Consider the following 22218-nt stretch of genomic DNA (forward strand, 5'->3'; position numbering starts at 1 on the left):
GAGCTCTACTACAGAGATGTTTTCCATTCCAAAGCTTATCCACTGCTAAGCATGCTGAGATTTCAACTCCCCAACTTCCTGTCCCCGGTCATATAATACCAGGATGGCTGCTGCTTAGAACTCTTAGGTTAGTTCATCTTGATATCAGATTTTCAAATCTTTCTGGATGACTGGGGTCAGAGGGAAAAGAGAGAAGAGTATTTATATGGATAGCTCAGGATAACAAAACATAGATTGAAGCTTAACTTTATGGCACCAGTTTCTATTATTAAACTAAATAATTTATTTATACTCCTACAGCACTTAGAGGCCTCTAACCAGGTCCCACCTTGTGCTAGATAATCTACAAACATATGGTAAATGACAGTCCCTCAAAGAGTTTGCAATGTAATTGTTCTTGCAATTGACTGGAAAAAGCTGAGAATCTGAATGGTACTTAGTATTTTCCATTTTCAAACAAAAACTATGTGCTCCTCAGAACTAGGGCAAGTCAAAACATTTCCATCTAAAGTTTTTTTTTAATTATTAAATATTACAAACCCCATTTTAGAGGTGGGGAATCTAAAGCCACAGAAGAAGTCACTTCAATCCTGGGACACAAAGAGATTTCGGGCCGTCATTCCCATTCTCAGGCATACTTTAATTTTTTTGTCAGTTTGGGGTTTTTTTGTGACTGCCTTAACTCCTGAAACAAATAAAGCAATTTAACGTGTCTCTAATGTGTGAGCATGACCATGAATGCCCTTTAAACCCACTAATTCAAGTTTCTTCAACTTGCATTTTAACTTTTATTTAAAAAATTATTTGAAGCTTCCCCTCTCGCCACCCACTGATTGTAGCTGGCAGCAGATGTGGGGTTTACCCATTACCTTGATAAGAATACAGTCCCATGTGAAGGGATGCAATCTTGTCTGGGCAGGAGATATTGTGTGTGTTGGGGTTGCCCTAATAACAGTAGCAGTGCTGTTTATCCAGCCATCACTCTAACTATGAAAGTAGCAGAAGGCAGTTACAACTATGAAAACTATAAAAAATAGGTACCACCTATTTATGTTACCTCACCTGCATATTATAATAAAATAAAATTAAAAAAAAAGAATAGAAAAAGAGTGGATGATCCAACTCAGGGTTTGAAGATGCAAGGAAGTGGTAAGAAAGGGCAGCAGTTGGAGAGAAGGGTAGGGACCGAGATTATATTGTAAGAATGGGGAAAGACTAGCATTCCCTTGGGTCCTTCTACCACTGGTACCAACCTAGGTACTTTCTTCTCTGTGGCCACCGCTTCCTAAACTGATCTAAGCCACCCCTTCTCCTCCCCACTTCCCTCCTTCAAGTCCCCCTTTAATATATAGTGTCTCCAAAGATAGACACAAAACCTAAACCTCTCCGCAGAGTGCTAACAAAATAAGCAAGTTCTTCAGAGCAAGAACTCTGCCTCTTTGCCTTAAGCATTTGGATGCTATACAAACAATAATCTCAATAGGAGAGTAGTACAGCAAGTTGGAGTAGTGCTCTGGTCTCCACCTTCGATAGGGGAAGAGAAATCCTCCTTGTGATTGCCTCTGTTCAGCTTATGGTCAGAGAAGCCAAATACCATTCTTTTTGGATGTCTATTCTGTTTCTGGAAGAACCGAAACACAAAAATCCAGCTCATGTCACTATCACAAAAGACAGACTATAGTTAGTTTAGACAACTAACCACTTCCGTGTTTTTAATGTGTTTATTGTGTTGGCATCACCACTATTTATATTGCAGTAGAACCCAAGAGGGTTCATTCTATATCCTGGACTGGAGTCAAGGTCACAATCCTGTTGTGCAAGGTGCTGTAGAAATACAGCAAAGAGAATTCCTGGCCTGAAGAATGTAGAGTCTGGGAATATCTGAGCACTTTACCTGTGCTAGAGTTGTATATACACTATATGTACGGCCTTAGACATTTATTTGGTGCAGTTTTCAGTGTTATCACAATACAGTATCATCCCTGAGATCAATATTTATGGAAGACTTCACCACATTTGCTACAGATAAAGCGCTGAAAGCCATGAAATTCTAAGTCCTAATAGAACTAATCTTAAAATGCCTATCAACTATGTGACAAAAGGCACCACCAAGTGATTAAAGGACAGAGTGTCAGCTGTGATTTGAACTTTCTGGATTTTTTAAATCACAGTGCTAATGTTGTTTAAACAATGTATTAATATCTGTAAAGGCAGTGCCCTTTATTTATATAATAAAATAATAGACCTCTACGTCTTTAGTTAAGCAAAGCTGTGGGAAATTACTGGCCTGTAGGGTTAGACTGGCAGAGCATTAGTCACAGCCTCAGTTACACATGAATGTATATGAAAGGAATAAGAAATAATCAGACAATTTAGAAGTAATAACAATCACTGTATCAGTCTGTAGACTAACCTAAAATGAGTTTTATAATTCTGTAATGAGTTCCATAGATCTTTCAATTCTTAGGAAAGATAAACTTTCAAGGAACCTATTAGGATAATAACATTATGATTTAATACAATTAGTGATAGCATGGAAAACTTCAGGCTGAGATAGCTGACTAGCCAGTAGAGTAACAGATAGCTCATAGGATGGGTTTTACAAACTTACATCACTGTGTGGTGATACAAGGCATACCTAAATGTCTTCTGCATGGGTGCAATCCTAGAGTTGCCCCAGAGCATGATATATGTGGTGCTGTCACAATTATGATTTTGGACAGTGTAAGTTTTGATTGAGCAAAACACAGTCTGATATAGATGGTAATAACATGTGGCATGTCAAAACTAACCCCCGCCCCATACATTAAGATGGTTAAAATCCTGATAGTTAGATTTATATCAGCAAAAGGAACAGGAGTACTTGTGGCACCTTAGAGACTAACTAATTTATTAGAGCATAAGCTTTCGTGGGCTACAACCCACTTCTTCGGATGCATATATCAGTGATTGAAATGACCTGGAGGTGGGGAGCACAGCCATGGGATATTTTCTTCAAGCTCAAGAAGCCTCCCAAATGAATCATCACAGAAGAATCTTTAAAGGACTTTTGTACTATTCTGTAGTGTATAAATGTTAAGTTTATTAAAGTTTGTTTGGGGTATTCCCTATACAGAGGGCTGGAAGTTCCAGAAATACTGCAGTAACTACCGCAATTCATCAATTCTGACTTTTTAATAGTATCCACTGTATTCATCTGTTGATGTTTCTGGTATTTACAAAGGATGTAGTGATCCATTAGTGACTCATTAACAACCTGTAAAGCCTCCAAATTGTTCATTTAAAATCAAATTTTCACATAAGCCAGTTTTTAAAGTACTCAGCACGGACAAGTAAGGTCAGTTTTTCAAAAAACCTCTCTCCCCTCCCTTGTAGGTACTAAGTAAGGTCCAGATTTTCAAAAAAGCTCACCACAATCTAACCATTTCTTTTGGTGCCTAAATGGCAGCTGAGCTTATTATATGCAATGTTATATTCCTATTATTTTCTCTTTGTCTTTCCTCTCTCTCTCTAATTTTCTGTACCCTTCAGTCATGCCTCATTTCTACTTAGACTGCATATTCTCTGAGACAGGGGTATCTATTTTGTCCTTGTTTAGTGCCCAGCACAATAGGGTCCCAGTTCTCACTAGGGCCTCTGAACACTACTATAATACAAATAAATAATACTAACAACCGGTCACTTGAAGTACTTTCATCTAGATAAAAGGGAACATTTTGTATTGTTAGGCATCTAGAAATTATTTTGCAGTTGTGGCAACATTTTTATGTCTTGGTTTTATGGCCAACACCACAATTAATTAATGGAAAGCTTTCTTATACTGATCAATGCACAAATTCTGATCTCAACTTACTAGTGTAAATTTTGAGTAAATCCATTTAAGTCACAGGAGTTATTCTAGATTTACCCAGAGGTGACAAAATGGGATTTAGCTTTTCATTTACAGTGGGGATGATGAAAGATAACATGGAAGTTAATTGGTAAAGTCACACTAGCAGACATTCCCTTGTATGCCACTGAGTTACTGTGTGACATACAGTATATCATATGCTGTTTTGACAGTATCTTGGTGCAATTTAGGAAATTAACTCAGGTCATCACTTCAGAATAATTATAAGGTTAAACATAAAATTGTTTTCTGCTCCTCTGTCCTTAGTTAAAGAAAAATAAAAAGATAAGGGAATGCAAATTACATAGCTCAATAACTGCAATTTGATCTTTGTTTTAGAATTCCTGCTTCAGGTGTTTTAAGCTCTATGCTTATGTAAGCCTGTGACCCTAAAATGAGATCACTTTCACCCGACATAGCTCAGTGCGGTGTTAAAATCATAAATCCTCATCTAGAGCCAGTTAAGCATGTAATATGAAGGCATAAAGCAATGTTCACATAAAAGTGCCTCCCACTTCCAGTCATATTTTTAATGACCTAGAGGTAACAGCAGATTAGTAGCAAACCACAAAATTTCACGATTTAAACTCCGTTGCCATTTTACTACTACTCAGCTGAAGATTACTGACATCCATAGGGTTGGCATTAACAAAGCGTGGCACCAGAACATTCTATTTTAATAATGACACTGTGCTATGGAGTCTACAGCTAAACGTAGGTCACCTCATGGAGTCATCTTGTGGAATCCAGGAAAGTTTCATGCCTGAATAGCATCTTCCTCTGCAAGTAGTTACACTGAAACTAGCACCCTGAGTAGGGTACTATTCAACATGAATAAAGCTACCAGAACCAGGCCATGTCACAGATAAAAACCCAAGTTTATCATTCAGAAATCAAGAAAGTATGAAAATAGGAAAAGTCAAGACACATTTGACAAATTCTTGGCCGAAGCAATAGGCCTTGTACTCATTTAAAAGCTGACAAATTTAGTCAACGATCCAAGTTCCACAGGCCAGAACCCTCCACTGTTTTTGCACCCCTCAGTGGGATACATCGTGGTACTGTCAGCAAAGCATCTCATCTGATCAGTGTGTTGAAGATCCACCATACTTGCTTCCCTGAAAGGGAACATCTTAGACTATTATTGCACCTCAGTCAGCAGCCAGCACATCAGATAACTGGTTTCAGAAAAGAAACATGGGCATAAGAACTTTAAGAGAACCCCCAGCAAAACAACAACAACAAAAACTGTTAACACAGTTAGGGTTGAGAATGCTTTCCCCATTCAAAATTATTTACTGGACTGTTATCCAGCAGTTGAGAATGTACTTATTATAAATCAGGAAATTGTCAGTTAAGGGTCCATCACCAACCTTGACTTTATCCCCCATCTATCTATTAAGCTATTTCCTTTGTGCACCATGTGACAGATATAGACGCATGGGATAGCTTTGAGTCTATTGTATCAGCTGCATAACTGTATGTATATGTCTGGGCTAGGGTTTGTATTTTAGCTCCCTCGGGGAGTTACAGGAATTACAGGAACTAAAATCACTGAGGGACAGTTAAATGCAAATCCCTAGGCAATTAAATAAGGCTGCAGAAGGCTCAGCCCCTGGGAGAAATTGCATAGACTCGCTTGAACTGGTTGAAGAAGGCTGCCAAACAAAGAACTGAGAAGTGCATAATGTGACCAGCCTGACATAGGGAACAGAAGCCACTCTCACTTGATCCAAGAACTGACATGACCAGTGATCCAAAAGGACCCAGACTCTGTGGGAAGGGTTTGAAGTTCTTTGTTCCTCTCAGGGTCTCCATACAGGAGTGACAGGGTGACTGCATGGTAAGCTAAGACTGGCATGTAAGCTGTTAATTGTTTTTAAGATATGTTCTCTGTAATGCTTTTGTTCTGAATAAATAACACTTTGTACTATGAAGGTGGACCGGGCGCTGATTAACCCTGCCATTGCCTCCGAGAGAGCATAATCACAGTGAACTGCAGGGGGAATTGCTGCCTAAGTCCATGGTCCAGAGGGACAGACTAACAAGACTCCTCCATGAGTAAGGTGATAGCTAGAGCCTGAGACCTAAGTGGAGTGCCCTCCAGGTGGTCACAAAGCGGGTCAGAGGTGCAGTTACCTCAGATACAGTGACACACACCACCATGGTATCTGGGTAACTTGCCCAACCTTTGATATATAGGCCAGACACATCACCCATCCTTGTGCCCCACTTCTCTCTCAAGACACTCATTATAATAATACAGCCCTGCCAATCTTGGCTTCAGGCTCACATCCATTTTCTAGATATAGCTAAGAGAACCCCATTTCCCCTGCCTAACTTCTTCCTGACTCTCTAGTACTCTCATAACCAGCTTCTTGATATCGCCTGGGATTACAGGTTATATTATGGAAATAAATAATATATTAGAAAGCATGTGCACAAAGATGATGCAGTCCAGGGCCATATCTTCTGTATTACAAAAATCTGGTGACCTTAATGGTTTATTCAGGGTATAAGGCACCAAAGTGGCTTGGAAAATGGCTGCACAATTGTTATCCCCTTAATAAGGTACCTTTTAGTTGTGAACCTACGTGGGTGGCAATGTCTGCCTGAGTCTAGAGAGAGCCTGCAACAACAGCTCTCAGAGGAGAAGAGATGGGAGAAAGACAAATGTGTATTAAGACCCAAAGATAGTACTTTTAAGTGCTCATTTTTCTCTTGAGAGTATGAGAGACAGAGAGTCTATTTGCTTTAATCTCCATATGCTCAGGAATGTGGTGACCTTTTTATATATACAGGAAAGCAAGATTGCTCACCAGGCAGGTGGTCCCAAACTCTCATAGCTCTAATTTATAATTTTTAATTGGAGCTACATTTGACTGCTGTACTTTCAGTACATCTAACTGAGCATTATTCCTCTGCTTTCAGTAGAGGTAATTTCCAACTAATGATAGTTTTTATGGCCATGCCCTTACACTGATTTATGCAAACTGGAAGAAAGGTTTTAGAAATTCTCTAAACTGGTTTAAAAAAACCCCAATTCAGTTATAGTAAGGCAAAAGATACGTTAAAATGACTGCACCATCAAAGAGTAGATTGTGGTAGGTTTCCTTAAGCGACAAAAATCAGCAAAGTAAATTAAGTTTTTTTTCAGTAATAAGACACTTACCAGTTTTCTTTAAAGCTGTTGATCAATGGTTCAGCAAATATACAATATGCTGTAAAACCTCAGCAGCCATTTAACATGAAGCCTGATACACACACTCCCCAGCAGAAAACGTAGTTACAAATACAAAACCACTTGGGCTGAAATTGGCAGAGCTTTCTTTTGGTTGTTTGTTCTGGAGGAGGAGTTTTGCTTCACTGATCAAACTTAGGGCATGTCTATACTACAAAGTTACGTTGGTGTACAGCTCCCAACTTTTATATATCACTCAGGCACGGCATGAACTCACCACAAGTGGGAAAATTCAGCATACCACAGGTAGGTATCCCAGTGTGCCCTGCACCAAAATGAGAGCTGCATTGACAGTGTAGACGCAAGTGGTGATCGTGTTCTGGAGGCTTGCAGTGCTGCATTGCTATTGATCAGTGACCAATCAATTTGGAGCTGGGAAATCCACAGTGGGGGCCATTGTCATGCTACTCTGTAAGGCCATTAAGCATATCCTGCTGCACAGAACTGTGACTCTTGGCAACATACCAAAAAGAGCGGATGGATTTGCAGCAATGGAGTTCCCAAACTGCGGTGGGATGCTAGACAGCATGGATATCGTGATCCTGGGACCAGCCTACTTTGTCAGTGCTTACATAAACTGAAAGTGATACTTTTCCATGGTAATGCAAGTCCCAGTGGATCACCGGGGATGCTTCACTGATAGAGTGGGTTAGTCAGCAAAAGATCATGATGCTTGCATCTTTAAGAACACCAGATGTTTCCAAAAGTTGCAATCCTGGAACTCTTCTCCAGTCAAAACATTCCAACTGGTGATGTTGAAATGCCAATAGTAATTCTGGGGGACCCAGCCTAGCCATTACTCCTCTGACTCACAAAGCCATATTCTGGCCATCTTGGCAGCACCAAAGACAATTTCAACTACCAGCTCAGCAGGTGCAGGATGACTGTAGAATGTGCTTTTGGTAGATTGAAGGGTTGCTGGCTCTGTTTACTGACTAGACTGTATCCAAGCAAGGCAAACATCCCCATTGTTACAGCTCCATGTTGTGTACCACATAGTATCTGTGAGGCAAAGGGCGAAAGGCTACCAGCAAGGTGGACTGGCTGTCTGCTGAATTTAAACAGCCAGACACAAGGGGTATTAGAAGAACCAACCATGGAGCTGTAAAGATCAGAAAGGCCTTAAAAGACCATTTTAACAGTCAGCCACAGTAGTGTGTGATGCTTTTATAGCGTGCCTGTATGTGTACAGAGCTTAAATTATTGACTCCCATTACAAATTCTGTAATGCAGCAATTATGCTTGGTATAAACTAATAAATAAACTCTGAGTTTCTGAAACTATAACTTTAACTTTTTACTGTTTCTTTTCACATAACAAAGTGCAAATGCACAGGGTAAAAACACTAACAGTGTGACTCATATTGTAAAAATCCAAGTAAAAACCTGAGTAAACAATGAATATTTATGTTAACATATTAAAAACGTATTACAATGTTTCAATCATGTCACAAAATATGTAGTTAGGACTTCTGATTTCAGTTTTAACCAATAAACACTGATAAAACACCCAATACAAAACAGACAAAGAAAATTATCCAATAAACTCAAGAAAAACACCAGAAATGATTACTTGTATCTAGGCTCTTGCTTACACAAAGCAGTAATGTGGATTAATGTGGAAGCGATTTCTAAAGTGCACTAACGTTGTACAATAATTGGTCCATGTAGACCCTGCTGGTACGCACTAAAGGTCCCTAGCGTTCCTGTTTCAAACAGCATTATGTTAAAGCACATTACAGAACAGACAAAGAAAAAGCCCCTGAAGACCCCAATTTTTAGACATCTACATACCTAAAAATTTGTAAAAAATAATCTCCCCAGAATGGAATTAATAACCCCCCTCCAAGCTAGAAGCTTTACTTATAGTGCACTGAGGCTGATCCTGTGGTTGTCACAAGTTGGGTTATATTTAGTTATGGTTCTTGTTTTCCTTCAGCGTGGAGTGGTAGGGGTAAAGGTTCATGCCATGTTGCTACCGGTTATGCTGGGGGAAGGGAGACGATAGGAAGTAGCGATCAAGGAGCTTTCTATGGATCGGAAAAGCTGCTGAGTTCAGGGTCTTTTGGGCATGTAGGTCCATCATGGTCTGAATGAGTTTGTTGCCTGAGCAAACCCATGATGTCCTGGTGCCCTTCCCAATTCCCCTCTGTCTTTTTCCCTCTCCTGCCGCAACTGCTCTCTCCATTCTCAGTCACATGGCCCCTCCAAGCTCTGGCTTCATGATCAGAGGCTGTAGAGGACTGGGCAATCTTGCAGAACAAATCCTCCCTAGTCTGCATCTTTCTCTGCCTGATCAGGTTCAAACATTCAGCAGATGTGAAAGGGGAACCTCACAGGGTTAGATTAGACTTACAGTCACAACAGAAAGACAAACTATGCCTCAAAAACTTCCTTATGTTATTCCCATAAATACTTTTAATGAGAAATGATAATTGTCACTTTAGCTTTGGAGTGCTTCATTACAGCACCGCTCTGCACCTCAAGCCATGGTGAGTTCAGCCTAGCATAGCAGGGTTGTGGGGTGGGGAGGAGTGTTGTTCTGTTGCATGGAAGGTTTAGACACTGGGCACCCTGTGAATAGAGAGAAAGTGCGGTGAATATTACCAATAGCTTCATAGGCCGTGGTCATCCTGAGGCCACCTGGGCCCATATGCTGCTAGCCAGTTTACTTTAATAATGCCAACAGAACTCATTGGAGAGTGACATGGTAAAGTCTCCTATCATGGGGGAAGACACAAGGCATCCCTAGAAATGTATCTCCAGGAAAGTTTCATCCAGATCTCCGAAGAGGACAAAATGGGCATCCCTATTCAGATAATCCAAGTACTCAGCATGGCGCCCACTGCCTAGCCCAACAAACTGAAGAAGGAAAAGCAGATGCTGCCTCTGCCTCTGTGTTCTACCTCTGCCCAAGCACAGGACACTGACCTGATACTCACACTGTCATACTACTATTTTTAAAATGTATTCTAAAGCAAACAAGCAAAAGTCAATACCTTTGTTCTCTAAACTTGCGGATGAGATAATCACCATTTTTCAATGGAGAAGAAGGGCAGGGGGAGAGAGATAGATGAGGTAAAAAAATGCTTATGAGGAATAATGCATGTACACATTTAGCCAAGCTCCCTTCCCCTTCATGAGCAGGTTTATTAGCACATGCCTGGCAGGACTGGTAGAGTTTCAAACAGCTTCTAGCTCGCCACATGGTTTGAGTCCCCCTCTATGTCACCTGTGCTGTGCTGTTTGCAGCAAGGGTCTCCAACTTGGGCTCCTCTGAAGTGTCCTCAATCATACGCGGGGTGTTCGTGGGCTGCACACTAAGTATAGCATGCAGTTTGTTGTACCAGGGGCAGGTCTGTGAGGTGGCCCTACCTTTGTTGTTGTCCTCCCATGCCTTCTGGTAGGCCTGTCAAAGTTCTTTTGCTTTCATGTGGCACTGCGGCTCATCCCCATCATACCTCAGTTTCAGCATCCCCTGTGCAATCTGCATGTAGATGTCTACCTTTCTTTGGCTGTTCCTTAGCAGTGCTTGCATAATCTTTTCATCCTGTATGCTAAAGAAATCCATGATTTCTTTCCTGCTCCAAACAGGAACTTTGTGTGTGTATGGACTCAGCATGGTCATATGCTCATAACAAACATGAGTTGGTAGGTGTGCATCAGTATAGTGGGGTGCTTACATCAGTCAGAGACAAATTTAGGTATAGACAGATGCACAATGAGGTCAACACAAATCAACTTAGGTCAACCAAACTTTGTAGTATAGCCCAGGCCTCAGGGCCTAAAGGTGGGTGTGTTGTTTATTATTCAGCAAAGCATAAATACAACTTATTAATTGTTCTAAGCATGGGTTTTTGTGTAGTTATGCGTACACTCAAATAAATGTCAAAGAAATAGAGTTTTTAAAAGAATATTTTTCTCACTCTAAACCAAAAACAGGCATGAACTGCATGCATTTACCTATACATTGTAGGTTCTGGTCCTACAATCAGATCCGTACAGGCTGACCCTTACATCTGTACAGAGTCCCGTTGACTTTGGTGGGACTTGCTGGAGTAGGGTCCTACTCAGAAAGGCCAAGATGATGACTCTCCCCTTATGCGTATCGAGTAGACCCTTACTCCATGAGCAGTCCTAGTGAAGTCAATGGGAGTATGGGAATACATAACATAACTAAGGGTGACGGGATCTGGTCCTTTCCATTTCTCAATAAATCAACAAGGAGAAGTTCCTCAGAATAGTGACACATGGATGAAATTATCTAACAGCATCAATAACAGAGCAAGACAGAGCTTCACCTCACTTCTCAGCTGGGAGCCTTCTTGGCAATTAGACTATTTCCAAGAAAGCAAATGGACATGAAATTTCAAACACGGTAACAAACACTTTGCACTCAGCACAAATTAGCTAGAAATAGTTCAATTGCAGAGATCTTGCTAATTTCAAAGAGACTCAGTCTCAGACTTCCAAGGACATTGGAAGTAGATGTTTGCTATATATGGTTTGCTACTCATTGCCTTTCTAGTATATCATCTTTAAGGTGCATTTCATCCTGGTATACCCATTCAGATACGTTGAAAGCCTATACTGCATAAAGGTACATCTAGGTAAATAATCAGCTATCCCTTTTTTATTATCAATTATTATCTGACCCAGGCTTCTGTCAAAAAATATCCCTTATACTCGCTCATTGTAACTAATAGGATTGAGCCATTATTTCTACTGTCCCTCTCCTTCTTTAAACTGGGACCTGAATTTTCCAAAACTAGACGAGGCATTAATGAATATTTTATTTTTATTCTAAGTGACTATGCAGGTAAATCTCTACTTAAAACCTTTCCAATATAAAATCATGGCAATTAAATTCACATGCAGAAACATGCAGTTCTGAAGGTTTCTTTACATATGTGCCTACATCTTGGGTCAACTTTCTGCTCGAGAGTGATGAACTAATAGCACTGGTTACAGCTAGCTTTAAGATAGTCAGGCACTGGGGCAGCTTTCCCAAACAGCTTGGCCAATGAACCTCAAGCCTGACTCACAACACCCTTTGCTATTCCAGACCCAAACCTCTCCTGAGCAGATTCTGCAAATCTTGCCAATTATTATAGAGGTTTGGTGAAGTGGACAGATGTGCCCATTATAAAATCATTGGCTCATACATAACATTTCAATACAGTACTGCCTTGCTTCTACCAATGTGTCTACTCGCTCACTGATATTACTAATGTTCCCATTTATTTTCTTCTTTCTAGTGGAGGCAAGAGAGGATACACATAGGGAAGTTTAGCCATTAAATTGTCAGTTGCGAAGCTGGGAATTTAAATCTATCTTTCCAGCAGTGGCATCTGTGCCTGAGGCCACATTGAAAAGAAGCAGCAAAGGATCTTGCAATAAAGCAGCTACAAAGTTGCCTCAAGGAGTGCTTAAGAGTCAAGCTGCTCTTTAATTTCCTTTGACTAACCTTTTCTACTGAGGAATTTCCTTTTTTCCATAGTTAAAATGTTCCACAAGAGCCTCCTTCAGCACCCTTTCATGATGAGCTCTAAAAGTGATACAAGAATTAAGTTGTCAAAAATGTGTGCACTTAAATGGGACATACTTGTGCAAAGGAATACTCAGCTATACCATATAGCACTAGACACACATAGAGTGTAAGCTCTATGGGGCAGGAACTTTCATTTGTTATATGTTTGTACAGTGCCTAGCACAATGGGACCCAACTTGGTTGTGGCTTTTAGATGTCACTGCAACATGTTAAAAAAAAAACAGTGTTTATTTCGACTGGATATATAAATGTGCAGGAGTGTAACTGTTCAGGGAACTCTGTACCACCCCTCTCTGCCCCCCACTCTTCTCAAAAAATGAAGAGTGGGTGAGGCTAAGTCATCCCTGCACATCTGGAACATCCATACAGGAATAGATTTTAACGATAAAATCTGCCATGAGTGAGGGTTGGAGAAGCTGCACCAGCCTAGGAGTGGACTGGTTACTATTTCTGACATGATTTATATAGTGCTAGGCGCATCACATAGTCTCTCCCTGAGTGAAATTTCCCTTTGTACAGAGGGTCAGCACAAAGTGATGCCCCACTTAAGTTCTCAAGATATGGTTTAAGTGGAGCTTACGTGGTGTGTACACTTTGTGATGTCCCTCTGCATAAGAGTGAATTTTACCTTCAGCAGCTAGAGAGGAACAGGTGTTTCCGTATATCACAGGTCTCCATTAAGCCATTTAAATTTATCTTCCCTTTTTACAACCCCTTTGATTTCCTTTCTAAATTACAGGGCCAGCAGTTCTCCAGTCTTTGATGGCACTAGGAAATTTGTACTTTAAAATCTTGTCTTGATCTTGGATGCAAGATTTTTATGGCAAAACTTGCCTAAGGGACTGGAGATATGATGCTCCCCAAGCAGATGTAGGAGGTCAGGCCTGAGAAGGATTGAATACAGATGGGGGGGGGGGGGGGAGGTGTGTTAGGAAGGCAATTAGGTTAGGGTTTTGTGGACCAGCTGGGTATGTATGAGGAGGAAATGGGGAGGATCCGATACTCCACCATAAATTCAGAGAGTCAGAAAACCATAAACACCCCATGAGGTTTGGCGATCACTATGTATTCAGCCTGAAGGCACCTGTAGCCATTGAAATCACCTCTGCACTTGGCTTCCCAACTACAGAGTCTTTCCAAACAACTGGCAACGCTACAGAAATAAGCCAGCGTCTGACTAGATACTGTATTAATCAGTTGCATTGGTGTGGGGTTTTTTTTTTTTTATAATCTCTACTTTTCACAAAGTGACACAACACCAGCAGAAAGTAATGAGTGAATGTTAGAACTTAGCAAATTTTCTGCCATGCCTTGCTAAAATGATCCTTCACACATGGTGTTAGGAACCAGGAAGTAAGCTGTCTGGCCTAGTGTCAGAGCAGGTGTCCAGGTCAGTGAATGAAAGCAGGATCAGAGCCAGAGTCGAAGGCCAAATACCAGGGAGTAAAGCCAGTCAGGACCAGGAATCGAAGCTGAGGATCAGAGTTGGGGTCAGATACCAAATGCTAGAGCCAAGGGTTGAGGCGGAGTTCAGAGTCAGGGTTGGTAGCGGATGGTCAGGAACAAGGTGAAAGATCAGGAACCAGAGGGACGCAAGGATCAGGTGACAAGTGGCACAACAAAGGGTAGGGGCATAGGCCATCCCTTCCCCCCTTGGGCCTAGACCAGAACTGGACATTTAGGCTGGCCACCTTTCCATCAGGACGGAGGGGTGGCTGGGCCAAATTTGAGTGGCACTGAGACCCTGTGCACCAGGTCACAACACCACTCACTCAGACTTGTCCCCCTGTCTGGACAGAGGGACAGGCAGGCCAAATTTGAGTGGCACTGCAACTCTGGGAACCAGGTGGCAATGCCACTCACTCAGATTTGGCCTGTCCTGATAGAGGGGTGTCTGGGCTAAATTTGAGTGGTGCTCCAATGCACCTACTTGGCCTCCTCACCTTTCCAGTATCCATGGGCACCAGGACCCTCAGGCCCCAGGGAGAAGCAGAGCAGGAAGCACCACAAGCCCATAGTCTCCAGAAGGATGGGAGGATTGGATCCAGGCTTTTGGTGCTTCCTGGGGAAGCAGAGACATAGCAGAAGGATAGGGCCTGGGGCTCCCAGTACTGGCTGGCCCATGGTAAAGATGGTGCTCTTCAGCATGACCACTTCTCTGAGTAAGAGCTTGGGCTGGATGTGGGATGGGGAGACAGCAGGGCTGGGTGTGGAGCAGCACAAGGAGTGTGTGTGGAACTGGGTGCAGATGGGAGAATGTGGGGCGGGGTTCAGAGGCAGCTGAGGGGAAAGTGCATGGGGCTGGGTGCAGTGGGAGAATGTGGGGAAAGAGAACTTGGGACTTGATACTGGCAAAGGGAGGGAGCACGGAGGCCCCTTCCTCAGGAAAATTCTGGTTGTGCCCCACAGGTAACACAGTATTGCATGTGATGCCAAATGCATAATCAGTGTTAATATAACCACATAGCCAGGTTACCTCACTCTGTTCAAAGTCTGTGTGTGTGTGTGGGGGGGGGGGATGATTACAGAACTATAGGGTGGGGCTTAATAACAAATACAGGGGCAAAAGATAAGTGTACACAATTTGATAGATTCCGTCTAAATCTGGATTTTTTTTCCAGCTAGCGATGATCACTTGCGTTCATTTCCACATTTGGCAGTTTGCTAAGGGAGAATGTATAAGTCCAGTTTTGACAAACTGGGAACCCATCTCTTGCCCCAATGTTTGCATTACCTTATTTTTTGAACTCTCATTTTTACTGATTTTCATATGCTTCACAGCAATATTTTATTAAATTTAACACAAAATTTGTCCTAAGTAAAATTCATTTTAAAATAGTTACTTCATTTTTAAATTGATTTTCTATGGTTACACATTTTGCCTTTTACCCTTTTGTAAGCTAAACAATTACAATTTAAAAAAGCAACTAAAAGGCTAACATATCAAACCTTACAATTATCAGGAAATCTCTTATCTACATGAGTATGTCATGTAGTTTTCTGCTTTAATGTGTGAGGAAATAATGTTCTGGAAGGTAAGTTGTTTGTAAACCATCACCAAGTTTCAGCTTCATAAAATGAGGTCCTTTATCACATTTTATAAAGTCAAAGAAATTATCTTATGGTTTTTTAAAAATTTTCTTCAAGTTAGAAGGTGTTTTATAAATTGATTCTTTCATAGCACGACGATGTATAAGATCCTTAAACCAATGGTAATCTCTATATTATTTTTAGCGACTCGGTCCAGTAGCATATATTTTTCCAAGAAACAGAATTGCTTTGGTATCTGCAGCATTTAAGTCGTGCCAGTACATTCTGAAATGCCATTCTGGCCCTTTTTTGGGAACCTGTAATGGCGTTCCGATACTATCACTTACCAGAAGTGCATTCCAGAACTTCTTTTATTAGGATGGAAGCACCAAGTACTTGAAATGTGCAGAAGTTTAGGAAAGGTGTTAAAACAATTCTGCCTGTTTACTAGTGCTATAGAGATTACTTTGTTAATTTATCTATTTTAGGGACTTATCTGGCCCCCCATCACCACAATATCTCAGCATTTAATAAGCACTAACATATTTATCCTCACATCAACGCTGTAAGGTAGGGAAGTGCAATTATCCTCATTTGACAGACAGGTAACTGCAGTACAGACAGACAAAGTAACATACTCAAGGTCAAACAGGATATCTGTGGCAGAGCAGACAGTTGACTCAAGGCTCTTTCCTCTTACACAGAAGATAAAGATTACATACTATTACAAAAATTAGAAGGGATATGCTCATGCTCCATGACATAAGCCACCCTCTAACTAAGGGGGGATGGGAAGAAGACTCCTCAGGTTATATGAGAATTTCCACTATGGAATTTCTTGCATTTCCTTAGAAGTATCTGATCTGTACTGCTGTCAGAGACCAGATATCAGATATGATAATTGCTATGAATCAAAAGGACACTGTGGCATGACAGAAAAACTGTTGTTTTTAAAAACATGCTCTCAAATGGTCAATTTTCAAACTTGAGTGGTTTCCATGTGATGAAATTCCTCTTGGAGATACATTATGTCCCCAGGCTGGATCCTGCAGGAATGCTCTTTGATTTTCGTTTTTCTTCAGAGACCCTCGGGGTAGTTTCATGAGCCTGTTTACCTTTTTTTGTGATTCTGGATTACTATCATTTTCTTTCCAGAACTAATTCAATCCTGTTGTAAACTTCATTCACACAAAAGAAGGATGAATTTTATCCCTAGCATCCATTTCTTTGTGATTCAAGGACCTTTCCCTTTCTCTTGCTTCTAAAGTCTTCTTTTCTACTCTTAAATCTACAAAATGTTGTCTTTCTACTCTTGTACCTATTGCCTGCTTCAAAAGGATTATCTTGAAGTCTTTCAAACTTGATTTGAGGACTTCAGTAACTCAGTCACAGATTATGGTCTATTACAGGAGTGGGTGGGTGGGTTCTGTGGCCTGTGATGTGCGGAAGGTCAGATTAGATGATCATGACGGTCCCTTCTGGCTTTAAAGTCTATGAGGTTCCTTTCTTGCTTTGTCACATATTCATTTTTACTTCAGTCAGGTCCCAGTCTTTTTTTCTCCAAATCATCTCTGTCACCTAGATCATTTCTCTCTCCCTCAAACCCTCCATGGCTCTTTAGCTCATAGGCCTCTACTCTTAACTCTAATCTCATCCTTCTTCTGACCAGCATAGATGTTGTCACTCAGCATGATTTTTATTCTCAATGCCCACTCTGTTGACCCGAAGAGTCTTCAATACAAACTGACAAGGAGGTTACAAGAATATCTTAATTGTGGTATGTGAATTCTGGTTCACCAAGGAATGTCCTGTGAGGTCTTAAATGAAAGCCAGGGTCACGCTGGTCATTAATATTATTGTAAACTGTATGTTCAGATATGTCAGAGTAATGTATGTATGATGAAAATATGTTCCTAAAGTCTGTATCAAGGCAGAGTTGACAAACAAGTTTTCTGTCAGACAAAAGATGTTTAGTCACCTGTCTCAGCATGTAAATTAAGCATTGTAAGCCAACACAAAGGCTGCACATCTACATATGAAGTAACAGAGGGATATGAAATCAATAGGGAAGGACAACGACTCAGGAAAAAACAGCAACGGAGGTGGGGTTTACTGACTGAGTACAGACAATCAACTTTGGGGGTATATGAAGGCAGCAAAATGACAGGTCTTGGATCCTGCACCTAGGAAGTAATCAGGCAGCACAATTACATTAATGAAAACAGGCTCTCAACCAAGCTTGGTTGAAATGCTGCAAAGGACATTTGGAGTGAGATAAACTTCTTTAGACAGAAGGTTAGCCTGGTACATTAAGATTAAGTCTCTAGAAATCATGTTATGATTTTGTTAAGTGTAAGCTTTTTGTTTCCATTATCTTAACTCGCTATCTTGAATCTTTGATAATAAATTTATCGTTGTTTTCACTTAAATATATCTCAGTAATGTGGTGTTATACGAGGTACTAATCCTGAGTTGAGTCATTCAAGCAGGTCTGTACACTGTTCCCATGGGGACAGCAGACCTAGTATTTCTGTGAGTGCCCAGTGGATAAGGGGCCGGACACTACAGGGGAATTCTTCAAAGGGGCTCAGAGACTGGGGTGCACCTATTGTTAACCCACAAGGCAAAATAAGGACTGGTATAGCCTCAGAGGAGAGTGCTTGGGTGGCTGACAGGCTGGTGGTATCAGGAATCTGACACCCGGTTCAGCACAAGCAAGTCTCCCTCTCATGAGAGGCAGGGTGGTAACAAGGCTCTCAGTCATGGACACCCTCAGAACAATCCTACATTCTTTTCTCAGAAAATCAGTAGGTTCAGATAACATGTATAGCAGGGTATTAAGAAAACTAGCTAGTAAATATTATGAACCAATTAATTCTCTTTTAAGGATTGTGGTGAAAGAGGGAGGTACCAGCACATTGGAAATCAGTAAACATTGCAACAATCTGCAAAAAAGGAAATTCCTATACATGACATCAAACATCTATCCACAGTATCTTACTATTTAAAAAAAAGGGGGTAAGCATTCCAGCAAATCAAACTGTGAATATCAGGAGATTGTAAAGAACAATCATGCCAGACATCTTGATTGTTTTTATGATAGAATTACAAAATTCATGGTTAAAGGGATTTGAGTAAATGCAAAGTATGAATTTTAATAAAGCAGATGATACGTCTTTCCAAAATCTTACTCATAATATTAACTCACTTTGGTATGAGCAGGGTTCCATATTTTGCCTGTCTACAATACCTGATTGAAGTGCCAGAGATATTTTGATCAGCTAACCTTTCCCTTGGAGCACTCATTGCCATTTGGCAATGCATTTGTTTCATAAATCAGAAAAATAGTTTATCTCCTTCATTTGATCTGAGTGGCAGCAGGGCCTCAAACTCCATCTTGCAACTTGCCTGGACAGGGCCCCATCTCTTATTATTTTCAGTGCCATTTTCACACCTGTGGAACCTGTTATTACAGCACCACTGAAAGTCCTGGAATTCTGGAAACAGTTCTGAGGAGTTGAGAAATCCCCTGGAAGCCTGAGCCTCATGCCAAAAAGATGAGTTTAGAAAAGTATGGGTCTGTGTCACATGGACTGAAAACTGGCTGATGGACTCCAACAAAAGGAAAATGGCAGTCAAGTTGTTCCATAATGATAGGTGTCAGGTCTAGTCTTATCCAGAGCCTTCACTATGCATCTTAAAGGTGGCTAAGAGCATATTCATGCATTTTGTAGAGGATTCTGATTTGGAAGTGCTATAAACACTATTGCCAATGGGAGAAGAAAGCGTTTCATTTGGTTAAGGCACTGGACTGAGACTCAGGAGATTTTGATTCAATTTCCAGCTCTGCCTCAGATTTCTTGTGCCCCGGGTCCCCATCTGTAAAACAGGGATAATACTAATTGACTTCATATGGGTGTAGCAAAGATTGATTTATTAGTGCTCGGTAAATGAAGGACATATAAATCCTAAGAGAGAGAGAGAGAGAGTCTAAAGGGATCTAGGGATATTAGAAAGGTTAGAAAATATTCAAAGAGCTTTATCTTGGAAAAATAAAGAATAATACATATAACGACCTATAAGGGGGTATACACATTGAGTGGGAGGGAGAAATTTGGAACGCAATAATGCTGGAAGAGACCTAGGGATACTCCCAGCCAGCAAATCTCAGATGAATCTGCAATGTTAGACAGCAGCAAAAAAGGCCAGAGCAATTTTGGGTTGCTTTATTATTATGTACCATGTGCTGTGAACTTGCTCAGGTCTGTAAAAAGTAGAGGGTGCTTACAGAGCATCATGCCATGGTGGAGGGAGTTGGATGGTCCCTCTCTATACAGCTCTGGTGCAAGCCTTGAATTATTCAGTTCTGGGCACCCTCAGTATGAGGAAGATGTAGACAAACTGGAAGGAGTTCAGAGAAAGCAAGACAAATGATTAAGGGCAGGAGGGAATGATTTCAAATGAAAGATTAAATGAGCCAAATATGCATAGCTTAGCTAAGCAGCAGCTATAGGTCAAGAGGTGGGGGAGACAAAACCTGCCTTCAAGTATTAGAAGGATGTAAACAAGGAGGGAGAATTATTAATATTTTATTATTCTATGTCATTGTGGAGTGCCAGCAGCACTAAACGTGCAAGTATTGACAGAAAGCTCTATTCTTACCAATCCACTTTGAATTCACAGGTTTAGTAGATAATGTTTTCACCCCTCAGCTCACAGAGAGCCGAGATCTGATTGCCTTCTCCGAGTTAGTAGTCTGTCTTAAAGCCACAGACCAGGACTATTATTACAGTGGGGTAGGCACTGAATTCCCTTCTCTGGTCCAAAACCAAGCACATTTGGATGAGTGTGTATTTTAAGTAACATATAAAGTGTTTAGCTATTACATTGGATTTCCACTTCTTCCACTCCCCCTCACTGTAGCACCAAATGATCAGCCTGCCTGGGACTCTGCTTCCTTTGAGCAAAACAAGAGTTATTGTTTTTGAAACAGTGAGTCTGTTTTTCTGATTTCTTTAATGTGCTCTCGGGTGGTGTACAGACTAGGCTGACAATAGAAACAAGAAGCCTTGCCTCTCACTGAGATATGCATAGCCTCGGCATCCTTTCACTGCTTTCTCGGATTAGCAACCATCAGGAAAGGAGGAGATTCCAACTGTGCTCTCTGTAACATTTTCAGGCTCTTTTATACATTTTTATTCAGCCCTGTACTCAAATACTGATTTTTCACAGTTGCCTTCATGCTGTTTTCGCTCTGTTAGATTCTTCATTGGTTACTAATGATGTTTAGTGAACTTTTTTCAACATAAGCACTTATTATTTCTAGTAATTCTTTGAAGGATCTATTTAATTTAGACCTTTTTCTCACCTGTTACCCATCTGTAATTGATGTTAATCCTTCTGATTTATCTTTAGCAATGGGTGGGGGCAGGACAGTGTCAAGAGCTAGGCTACTTTTAATCATACAGGTGAACAATCAGAACAGGAGTGGTTTTTCCCTCCCCCCAAGAAGAGCTTGTAAGATTGCAGTTCTCTGTAGGAAGAAAATGGTGAGAATTATCTTGTTAACAAGGAATATAAAGCGTGAGCGAACAGCTGACTCATCTTTTCTTTTCAATGACCACTTGGTCATGTCTGGAAAGAGACAGAGAATGAAAACAATGGGATGTAAACAAAAAGTCTCCTGCTAGGTCTTCATCCAGTGTGGTAACAATTGTGACCACAATACTTGACTAGCAAAGATTTACCCAGAGCACGTTGAGATACTGCTTTTCTCAATTCACAGCACAGAATTAGAGTAATTACAACTAGAAAAAAGCTAGTTATTGTAGGTCATTCAGTCCATTCCCCTGCCAATTGTTACCTACTGCACATTACATTCCTTTTTGTCCAGTCTGGTTTTAAATGCCTCAAACAACACGTGTTGAATTACAGCAGATCACAATACAAGCCATGTGACAACACACAAAAGCTATGATGTGAAATTACCTTACCCTACGCCCTCCTGTGCCACTGGCATATCGGGCCCAGTTTCTCCACTGATACAGTCACCATTGTTGTAGGACTTCTTCCCAAGTGATGCCAATGTCCTCTGTCACTGTCTGTCAGTTCTTCCCAGGCCTTCCTCACTCTGCTCTTTCCTCCCACTGGTATCCAATTTGGTGCATACTCAGCATGTCCCCCATCTTCCATATGGTATACATGTCCCAACCACCTGAGGCTTTTTCTTTGTTGATATTTTTCTAACATGCCCTGTTATTTCTCTTACATGTGTTATTCTGTCTTTCCATGAAATGTGTAGCACCTTCCTCAGTTATCTGTGATGGGCAGCCTCCAATCTTTTTTTGTGAGCAGCTCATTGGCCAAGTCGCTGCTCCGTACAGTAGCGAGCTCAGTACAATTGCATGATATAGTCTGACCTTCAGTTTGGTGTAGAGATCTCTGTTTAACCATGTGGTTCATCCTTCCAAAAGTGATGTTTGGTTTTCCTAATCTCATATGAATATCT

The sequence above is a fragment of the Terrapene carolina genome, unplaced genomic scaffold (genome assembly GCF_002925995.2).
Source record: "Terrapene carolina triunguis isolate 2854851 unplaced genomic scaffold, T_m_triunguis-2.0 Scaffold22, whole genome shotgun sequence".
Classification (NCBI taxonomy): Eukaryota; Metazoa; Chordata; order Testudines; family Emydidae; genus Terrapene; species Terrapene triunguis.